The following is an 11,548-nucleotide window of genomic DNA, read 5'->3' as shown; positions in this document are numbered from 1 at the left end:
TATTTTTAAAATTAAAAATTATATTTAATTATTTAATTGTTATCAATGACCTGAAAGTAACTATGTGAGTAAATTATTTAGGTCAACATTTACCGTTAGCCTAAATATGGCGCTTGAAAAAGATAATTAACACATGTAATGTAGTATCTATTGACAATAAAGTCAACTTTTATCATGGTATCCATCCATAGCCACGAATAAGATGTTTTTTTTGATATTCTCTGCCTGCAAAATAAAATATTAAAAATAAATTTTGTTTGGTGAATAAAAATATTAAATAAAATAAAAATTATATTTTTAATTAAAATTTGTATTCCAGTCTCGAAGAGTTAGATAATATCAAATAGAGATAGGATAATATTATGGAAAAAATGATATTTTAACAAAAATTAAAGATTTTTTTAGTTAAAGTAAAAACGTAATCCAACAAAAAAAATTGTTCTTAAAATTTTTAGATTTAATCATGTGCTATTAAAAGATTTGATGGATTCATCAAAGTTTGAGAACTAGTATACAAAAAATGTTAATAATTTTTTAGATTTTGTATTTTTTAATTTGATCACCAATTGAAAAAGAAATCAAGTGAACGTGTGTAAACTGTAAAGTGTAATTACTCTAGGAGATATATATTATCACACATAATATATAATTTGCGTCTATTTTTAATTGGACAACTGACTTATATTAGGTTTGGTAGTAACAAAGAAAGAACATTTTGACGACAACAACGTACAATTTGAAAGTTTTTACTCTTATGTTAATAATTATTAAAAGAAATTTGAGTATAAAGGGACTTAACATACATTTATGATATTTTCCACTTGCAAAATACAATATTAAAAAAGAATTTTGTTCGGTCAATAAAAATATTATATCAAATAAAAAAATATATTTTTAATTTTTTAGTACTTTATTGACTTAATTGAAATTTATATTTTAAGTATTTGAGTCAAATTATATATAATACATAAATGTAAAATTTATTTATTGATCTGTTAATAAAATATTAAATAATCAGACTTTTTAGAATTTTTAGATTTAATCATGTGCTATTAAAAGATTTGATAAATTCATCAAAGTTCGAGAACTAGTATATGAAAAATGTTAATAATTTTTTAGATTTTGTTTTTTCAATTTGACCACCAGTTGAAAAAGAAATCAAGTGAATGTGTGTAAACTGTTGCTTTTTTTTTTTAAAACAATAAAAAAATTCAAACCCACAACCTCTAAATTAGTATGAAAATTAAAAATTATGCCATTCGAATTATATATAGCTAATTGGCGCAAAATGTGACTGCTTTTAAGAGATCGAGATTTATATATATTATCACACATCATATATGACTTGTATCTATTCTCAATTGGACAATCTACTTATATATTATGTTTGGCAGTGACAAAGAAAGAACATTTTGATGACAACAATGTACAATTTGAAAGTCTTTTCCTCTTATGTTAGTAATTATTAAAAGAAATTTGAGTATAAAGCGGCTTAACATAAATGAATTTATGATATTCTCCACTTGCAAAATAAAATATTAAAGAAGAATTTTATTCGGTCAATAAAAATATTAGATAAAATAAAAAAATATATTTTTAATTTTTTAGTACTTTGTTGACTTAATTGAAATTTATATTTCAAGTATTTGAGTCAAATTATATATATGGGCCTACTATACATACAAGCAAAAAGGTCCTACAAGTCATACAAGTTCCCAGCCCACACTTCATTCACACGCGCACTGAATTACTTTGAATGGAGCGCAACATTCACGTGCTCCACTCAACAGTCGTGCTTCGCGAAAACCGCTCCTTAATGGCGCACTCTTCCACTTCTCCAATCCATTCGAAGAAAACACAACCATTCCATTTTCGAGCAACATTGCAAACGACAGAGATAGCAATCGTCGCGAAGATTCAAACTCTCCATCGACACAACATAGAACTCTCCATCAAGAATCTCAAGAAAAAACGAAGTTATAATACTCAAAGTACGTTACGTTACTATTTTACTCATCCTGTATATTTTCCACATTTCGAAATCGAAGAACTAGGTTTTACTGTTCTTCTACATTCTTCTAGGTTTTACTGTTCTTCTTGCTCTATGTCTCATTTTACAGTTTATAATGTTCTACTTGTTCTAGGTTTTACTGTTATTCTTGGTTCTAGGTTATACTGTTCTTCTTAGTTCTTTTAGGTGTTACTGTTCTTGTTGTTCTAGTTCTTCTGGTAACTGATTTTTGGGGGTATATTCCGTAATTTGGTGGGTGTATATGGAGTAATTTGTTGGGTGTATATGTCATAATTTGTTGGGTGTATATTTCTGAACTGATATACTGTAATATAGTCAACATTTGCAACTGTTCTAATATTTGGTTGTCAATGGGTGTATATTGCTTGACCTTGTAATGTTGCTTGACCTTGTATATTAATGCATGTTTAAGTGATATCTGACTGATATATATGGGTATATCTCACTCATGTCTATGGGTGTATCTGACTCATATCTATGGGTGTATCTTACTGATATCTATGGGTGTATTTTTCATGTCCATAGGTGTATATTGCTTGACCTTGTAATGTTGCTTGACCTTGTATATTAATGCATGTTTGAGTGATATCTGACTGATATATATATGGGTGTATCTGACTCATATCTATGGGTGTATCTTACTGATATCTATGGGTGTATTTTTTATTTTAGAAAAAATGGCAGCGAGAAACCAAGCTGGAAAAAATGTAAGAACAAATATATGTCTTAGATGAAATCAGTTTTATATAATAGAAATATATCTGACTATAATTTTGCTTTGTTTACAGCAAACCAAAGACCTTAAGTGTGCAACACATTTGTTAAGTGAGAAATTCAGAAACATGAGTGAGGAGAAGAAAACGATTGTTAGGGATTTGGGATTTGGTGGCCTGATGCACATCCCACCACTAAGGGTGCATCACCAAATATTAAGGGAGTTGGCTAACTCCTTCAAATTAGGGGAAAACAGACTGGAAACCGGCTACAGTTCTTTTAAAATAAGACCAAAAACAATAGGTGATGCGCTTGGTATCAACGCGTCAGGTAACTCTCTAAAAATTATAGGTGTATATGAGCCATATTGAGGTGTATTTCAATTGATGCTTGGGTGTATTTGAACTTATTTTTATACTATGTTGTTTTCCTTTTTGCAGAAGATCTATTTCCTCAAAAAGTGAATTATAAGGATCTTTCTGAAGATGACAAACAAATTTTTAGAAGATTCCAGGGTAAGACCCTTAAAAATCTAACAGATGAGATGATGGATATTGGCGTTAGCAACAAACAGGATCGCCTCATGTTCAAGAGGATTTTCATCCTCTATATACAGATGGCGTTCCTGTTGCCAACGACAATAAACAAAATCTCACTTATGCACCAGGCCCCAATTTTCGAGATGGACACAATAACAGAGTGGAACTGGGGAGGGCATGTTTTGAGTTTTATCATCAAGGACATAACAGATTACAAGCTCAAAAAGAAAAAGGCAATTGACAGCTGCCTCTTTGCCCTGATGATAATTTATTTTCATCTATCAAAAAATAAAGACAAGAAGAGGGCAGAAAGACCTCCAGAACCCTGGATTGCCAACTAGAGTAAGGAGCAGTTGATCGAAAGAATGAGGGCAGAAATGGAGGAATATATGGTAAGTGAACAAAATATCTTGGGTGTATTTTATTTACCTGAATGCTGCTAACTGAAATTTCTAATGTTTCAGGGGATTGTAAAGATGGCGGAAACAAAGGAAAAAATGAAAAAAATAAAGAAAAAAGAAAAAAAAAACAAGAAACCAAAAAAACAAAAAAAAGAAAGGAAAGTTCAACTTCATCATCGGAGACAGAAACAACTGATAGTGACAATTCTACCTCTGAGTCTGAGACTCAAAAAGACTCAGAGGATTCACCAAGAAAACAACCCAGCAAAAAAGCCAAAAAGTAAGTAACATACTTGGGTATATTTTCTTTATCAAGTTGGGTGTATTTTGTTGACCCATTTAGGTGTATTTTGTTTATCAAGTTGGGTGTATTTTCTTTATCCAGTTGGGTGTATTTTGTGCATTCAATTGGGTGTATCTTGTGCATTCATTTGGGTGTATTTTATATCTTTTAGTATGTTTTAAATAATGATTGTTTGCCTTCCAGAATGGACTCCAAAAAAAGAAAGAAGAATCAGGAGGATTCTGATTCCGAATATGAATCAACTGATGAGTAATGTTCTGAAATTATTACTCCTTTCTTTTGGCTTTATTATCAAGATTTTATGTATTAACAGAGTGTCTCTTATTAACTTATAGAAGTGAAGAATCATCACCAGTGAAGAAGCAAAAAACAAAGAAAAAGACACAGAGAACACCAAAAAAGTAAGCACTTCTTTGGATAGTATTTTGTGATAAAATTAATTTTTTATTTCTGATTCATACTTATTTTTTCCACCCAGGACACAATCCAAAAAGAAAAAGGTCGTTGTTGAGCATTCATCTCCTGAGCAAGCTCAATCCTATTATGGGTACAGTACCTTGTAAGCTATATTACCGTCTATCATCAAGATTATATTTGTTAACATATTTTTTATGCATGTACTGTCAGATCTGAAATTGGAACTGAAGATTTAGATGAATTCTTAAGAGAAAACAATGAAAAATCTGCTGCAGAGGGGTATGTCTTGTTGGGGTGTATATTTCAGATTTTAGGGTGTTTTCTTTACTAATAATTGTTTCTTGTTTCGTAGGGAGAAGGAAGCTGACCTGCGATCGACGGAAGGTCACTATGTCTCCTCTGAAACGTAAGAACATTTATTTGATAAAATCTTGTTATCCTGATTTAACAGTATGGTATTTTGTGTGAATAACATGTACTCTGTTATGTTTAGAATACCGGACGTAAACTTGGAAAGTGATGATCCTTCCTCTCAAGGACACATAGAACAAAGTAGCGTAAACAAACCGGCAGAGAGCATGTAATTTCTCTTTCAAATAACCATTGCTTTTGTTCTTTTATTACCTTCTACTTCTAATTCTGTATATATTTTTTTTAGAAAAAAAAAGCTCTTTATTGTTTTATTCGAGAAAAAAAAGGCAGGAAAAAAAAGCAAAAACTGCAAGTATGTAAGTTCTCAAAAACAAAGGCTGTCTTTCTTTTGAATTGTTCGGGTGTATTTTTGACTTTCTTAGGGTGTATTTAGGTTGAGTCTGGTTGAAGAGTCAGCCAGTGAGCCGGCTGAAGAGAATATGATGGTTGTGAGGGAAGAGACACCGTCCGATGGGCTTGCAATGTGAGTTTTTCAAAAATATTTAGACCTTATAACCTTTTTATTTTCAAAGACACTGTTAATCTTTTATTTTTCTTCTTGTTTAGAGTTCCAATTCAAGTTTGTCTACCAATGTCCCAAACAACCACTATGCCGGAAAATGAACAAACACCTGAGACAGAAAATGAACCAACCCCTCTGCTACAAATTTAAGGAACTACAAAAAGGTAAGAAATAGTGTTGGGTATATATTTGGTTATAGTTTGGGTGTATATTGCCCCTGTTCGGGTGTATATTTTCACGATTGATCCATGAATCGTTTTTTTACATCATGATTAATTTTATATACCGTGCAGCACTCCTGAACCCCCAACAACTTGAAGAAAGCACACCCACGCTTCCCCCAGCTCCATCTAAAATGTAAGTTCATCAGATTAAAATCAATGTTTGGTTATCATCCGTGTATTCTTATTCTTATAATATGTTATACATGATCACGCAGTAATCCAGCCCCAGAAGACGCTGCTGCGCTGATGATGATGGCACAGACAACATCGTATGTTCCTAAAACAAATCCGATGCCATCATTCAGCCTTGGCTTGACTGATTCAAGCCAAGAAGAAACAGCAACGTAGAAGGGAGCGTCAACGCAAGATGGAGGCAGGGCAAAAACTCCAAAAACCCCAAAACTGCTAGAACAATTAGGGGATCTGGTACAGAAAATTGCAAGTGGTGGGGTGACAACAAAAGAAAAAAGTCCGCAGATTGCAAAGGAGATTGGGGCAGAGAGTTTCGAGAAGTTTGAAACTCCTGCAAGGACAAATCAAGAGAGTTCTGACATGAAAGAAAAATGCTACCTCTGGGCTATACAAGTGACGACCTACGCAGATGGGCTAACTAATGAGTTTGACAACGTCTGCAGACTCTAAGCCCAAGATAGATACACTCTGTCAAAACTCCACCTTGCATCACTCGTGCCTAAAACGCATATAGAAGCTGAGATAATATTACAACAACATTAATGGTTTTATCACCAAAATTAACTACAATCCTGATTGATGTAAAATTGATTTTGGCATCTTTTTCTAGATTGTCTCTGCCATGTGTTTCATCCTAAACCAACAAAAGATTAAAAGGTTTCAAGAAGAAGTATACTATCTCCCCCCTGATATTGTGGTAAGGGTTGCTTCAACGAATTTTGGGTGTATTTTCTGCCTTCCTTCGAGTGTATTTTCTGTCTTATATTGGGTGGATTTAATTTGTTCATTTGGGTGTATTTTCTGTTTTCAATTGGGTGTTAGTTGTTTATTCATTTGGGTGTATTTTCTGGATTCGTTTGGGTGTATTTTTTTGTATTCATTTGATTGTTCACAATTTTGCAGAACATGGCCATTGCAAATCATCCACAGGAGGTATTCTTACAGCCTAAAAACAATAAGCCGTTCAGGGTGGAAGACTACCCAATGTTCATACCCTTCTTGGACCTTAAGAAATTAGCATCACATCATTATGTAAGTTTTCATTTCTATAACTTCTTATTACCATTTTTTACTTATCTGCCAGATAAACTAAAACAGTGTTCAATCTGAAATATATTTCAGATATTTGCACCTATTTGCTGATACAAGGAAGCGAAAATTTTATATAGTCGACCCATATCACACGAAATCTCCATCCGATGAGAGAACTGCCATGAATACATTCATTGTAAGTTGTTTCTGTGTTCTGTATTTTGATAGTTGGGTGTATTTCTGTTCAATATAAGGTGTAACTTTGAGCTCCTTTGGGTGTATCTCTTTATCGAAATTATTCATGTATTACTGATTTGTTTCGTCTTTTAAGGGATATGTAATTTCACGAATTAAAGTATATGCTGGGGGGGCACCTCTGAAATCAAGGGACAAGGACAAGGAAATTGTACCACCATACCTTCACATCTCGGGCCAAAAGACAAGGTATAAATCTTTCGCTATGAAAATTAAACTTTCCTATATGTAATTTGTAATTTATTTTTCTGTTTTCAGCTATGACTGTGCTATCTACGTAATGAAGTGGCTTGAGATATTTGAGCCCGCAAACATTAAAAGGCGGAAGTATGAGTGGGACAATTTCACCCAGGTAAATATGTTTAAAACTAAATAACTCTATTACATTACTCAATTAACATGGTTGATTAAACAAAATATTCTTTTTAACTATAGCACGAGGTGGACCACTTTAGAGTGGAATATGCTTCCCGGATTCTATTCCATGACATGAATCTAGACAAAGCTGAAGCCATTAGGGGAAGTAATGCAATCAGACTGTCCAAGCCATCCTCGTTGTTATTGAGTCCATATTGTCAGATAGATTCTGAGGATGTTGACACTGCATAATGTAAATGTTATATAGTCTTGTAACAAATGGAACACATGTTGTAAATATTTGACAATTATAATGCAGTTTATTGTGAAATTTCTTTCAATAATTAAACTCTGTCTGCTATATTCAAAATGTATGAATTACAGGTACTATAATATGAAGGAAAATATCAAATCAAATATACACCCATAACCTGCCATTTTTTACACCCAAAGAAAGTTGAATATACACCCAAAATTCTATCCCCCTGATGCTTTATCCCTAAAACCCTGAACCCTAAACACTTAAAACCTAAACCCTTACCCCCTAACCTGTAAACCTTAAAACCCTAAATCCTAATACCTACAACACTTAAACCCTTGTGAAAAAAACAAACAGTATTTTATAACATAAAAACAAGATTCTGAAGTATATATATGTATATATATGTAAAATGTGAAATACAAGAAAATTCACAAAAATACACCCAAAAGAACGGTGCTTTTACACCCATATTCTGGAACTATACACCCAAAGAGTTATCCCCTGCTCCTGGTACCCTGAACTGATAATTCATAACATGTCCTTGATATTGGCTGGAATTTGAATGCACCACTGATGCAGCATCAAAGAGGTTTAACTGAATATAAAAAACTCACATATTAGCTAAACTATTAACAAGAAAAATAAACTCAATCACCACAAATTTAAAGAACATCACTTTTACCTCGTTTAAACCTTTCGTTTTCTTCTTCTTTGTGGCATTTGCAATCTGTTTGTCCAACTTTGAACCTAGCCTATTTTTTGGACGTCCTCTTGTTCGAATCCTTGGAGGGCTTTGAAGCTCGTTAACGGATTCCAAGTTGGCGTCTTCGTGAGATAAAGAAGATGTGCCTTTCCTTTTGGCTTTCAATGATTCCATATCAACCATGACGTTATCGTACGCACGGTGCAGAATTACAGTCAACTCCTCCGATTCGGATGCAAATTCGCAAATATTTTGCGAACGAGAAACCAATTGGTCAAACCTCTTGCTTCTTGGCTCCAACAGTGGCTCGTCGTGGCTGCTCTTGATGTGTGTGTGTCGCCTCTTTACCTTCTTGCTCCATCGTTCTAATATATATCTAGGTGACACTTGGCTTACTTGTTCAAAGCTTAACACACTTAGTGCGTGACGGCACAGTATCCCTCTCGACTCGAATAATAAGCATTGGCATTTTACCTCGGCTACTACTGAGTCGTAAGTAACCACAAACTTGTTGAATATTGAGCTGAAAACTTATTCTCCAACTTCGTATACTGAATAGCCTAGAGCGGAATTCGTTAATCTAGTGATGCAATTCGCCTTTCCTCTGAATTGTGCTTGGACTTCCCTAAACTTTTGATGAGTGTACACATCTTGAAACTGAGCTTCAATGGAGGATTTGGTTGCACACGGTATGACCGTATGAAAATCTGCAGCATCTGATTCTCTCTCTGCTTGCTCCCTGCTTCCGAGGCAATTATCGTATTGTTTTACGAATTGAATAAGCGAGCTGTTTCGGGTAATCAACTTGTTAAAAAATGAATGCATACTCTCGCTCCTTTGTGTGCTTCTCATCCCTGCCCAGAAGTGGTGATCCAGATAGATTGGAACCCATATATGATGGTCTTCATAGAGATCTGTAGAATACACCCAAACACAGACTATAAATACACCCAAAAAAAAATAAATTTACACCTTTGCTGCAGATTTTAAACAAACATTACCTGAAAGCCACTTGTTATCCACAAGACCAAAATTCAGCAGAAAATCATTCCAATTCCTATCAAATGAGTCTTTGCTATGAGAGTTCTAAACAACTTGGCTCATTTCTTGTTCAATTTCTGCATATCCCTTGTACCCGTTTAATTTGCTTGGAATCTTCTTCATGATGTGCCAAATACACCAACGGTGAATTGTTGTTGGCATACAGGCCTCTAAAGCCCTTTTCATTGATGCGCATTGATCGGTGAGAAACCCTTTCGGAGCATTTCCTCCCATGCAACGAAGCCAACATTGAAATAACCATTTGAATGATTCAATTTCTTTATTTTTCATCAAAGAGCATCAAAGAAGTGTTGACTGACCGTGGTGATTCACCCCGACAAAAGAACCACAAACCAAATTATACTTGAAACAAATTACCATAGTGCAGAATGAAAAATCAATATGTACACCCAACAAATGCTTTGTATAGACCCAAAAACACCCAATATACACCTCTACGGCGGATTTATAAAAGTACATTAATTTAGCATCATAAACAGGGACAGTTTCTTACCTGTTTGTATTGTAGGTGGTGTCAAATGAAATAACATCTCCGAAATACTCAAAGGCAGCTCTACTTCTTGCATCGGCCCAAAAAGCCAGCTTAATCAATTGATCCTCCTCGAGTTCAAGCTCAAAAAAGAAATTCTGATTCTTCTCTTTCATTCTTAACAAATATTTCCCGAATTCCTTTGCATCTTCTTGTTCAGAAACATTACACACTTCTCTCGTAATGTAATTCCTCACATCCTTTTCAATAAAATTTAACTCGCGGTGACCCCCGGCAGCCGCAACAAATGATTGGTAGATTTTGCTTAGTCTAATACCAGCCTCCTCGTTATTCTCTATTATACGACGAATGGACATGCTTAGTTCCCTGTGCTGTTTGAGCATCTCTGCTTTACTTGGACAACAAGGGTGTGAATGATCTAGCACAACCTTTGAAATGATCCAAGCACCAACATCCTTCAATGTGTGTATATAATTTCGTGCAGGACAGTTTAAACCGGCTGTCGGATTCGTCTTCTCGGTCGGAGATATTTTAGATTTCCATTTTCCCTCTCTGCTACATGTAATCAATTGATTCTTAATCTCGTTTCCCTTCCTATTTGTGCTCCGAACTCTTATAGAAAAACCTGCAGCCTTGGCGTAGTTCCTGTAAAATTTTTCAGCATCTTCAAGAGTGGTAAAGGTCATTCTAACCTTCGGAACAAACTGGTCATCAACAACAGAGAGAGGCTGCAGAATACACCATGTCAAAAACTAAAAATACACCCAATCATGTCTGATATAATACACCCGAATGACAACAAATCAGCTAAAATAACAAAAAAGCCATAAACTGTAAATACACAGGCTGCAGAATACACCATGTCAAAAATTAAAAAACACACCCAATCATATCTGATATAATACACCCAAAAGACAAAAACTTAGCTAAAATAACAGAAAAAGCCATAAAATGTAAATACACCCACACTTCCTCCTAAAATACACCCAAAAAATTCTGATCTACACCCGAGCGTCTGCTATAAATTGCAGATAATTAATCAAAACTAATACATTAGATTCAATCCACAGATTTATGTTCACGCGTTAGTTTCACAGTCAATGTTCACAAATTATTCAGTTACACAATGCTATACAAATTACTGCAACAAAATTCAGAGTAATCGTATGTAAATCAAACCTTAGGAACTTCGTTAGATTCAAATTCATAATCCACTTCGCCCTGATTCAGCTAACAATCTGAGGTTGAATCATCCATTATCTTCAAAACGAGTTCAAACTTTGATTTCAGAAAACAAAAAATCGAATAGAAAACGAAGCTGGAGTTAGAGAGAGAGGAACTAACGTAAATGACGAAGAAGAAACCAGTGAGAAAGGAGGGGAAAAGAACGATCGAAAAAGTAGGGGAAGACGCGCGAGAAGAAGAACGAAGAAGGAGAACGAAGAAGGAAACAAATCTTTTAAATTTGTTAGTTATATATACGCGGGATCTTTATATAGCGCGTGTATGAGACGTAACCCTTGCAGCGCGTTTTGGGATTTTATTGGTTAATTAACTTGTAAAACTTACAAACCCTAATAGCTTGTATGCAGAGCTTTTCTGTTATATATAATACATAAATGTCAAATAT

General features: G+C 34.2%; 1 protein-coding gene and 1 long non-coding RNA gene across 3 annotated transcripts in view; one reads left to right on the top strand and one right to left on the bottom strand.

Annotated features, from left to right (window-relative positions):
* LOC107642100 overlaps positions 1-11,548 on the bottom strand; it is a 61,487-nt gene that overhangs the window by 32,337 nt on the left and 17,602 nt on the right. The window lies entirely within an intron of this gene.
* Positions 3,870-4,516, top strand: LOC110262558. The gene is made up of 3 exons (XR_002347323.1): positions 3,870-3,966; positions 4,326-4,391; positions 4,469-4,516. It is a non-coding gene; the product is annotated as an uncharacterized LOC110262558 (long non-coding RNA).

This window comes from Arachis ipaensis, chromosome B05, assembly GCF_000816755.2.
Source record: "Arachis ipaensis cultivar K30076 chromosome B05, Araip1.1, whole genome shotgun sequence".
Classification (NCBI taxonomy): domain Eukaryota; kingdom Viridiplantae; phylum Streptophyta; class Magnoliopsida; order Fabales; family Fabaceae; genus Arachis; species Arachis ipaensis.
The sequence above is the reverse complement of the archived record's forward strand: the minus strand, read 5'-3'. Positions and strand labels throughout refer to the sequence as shown.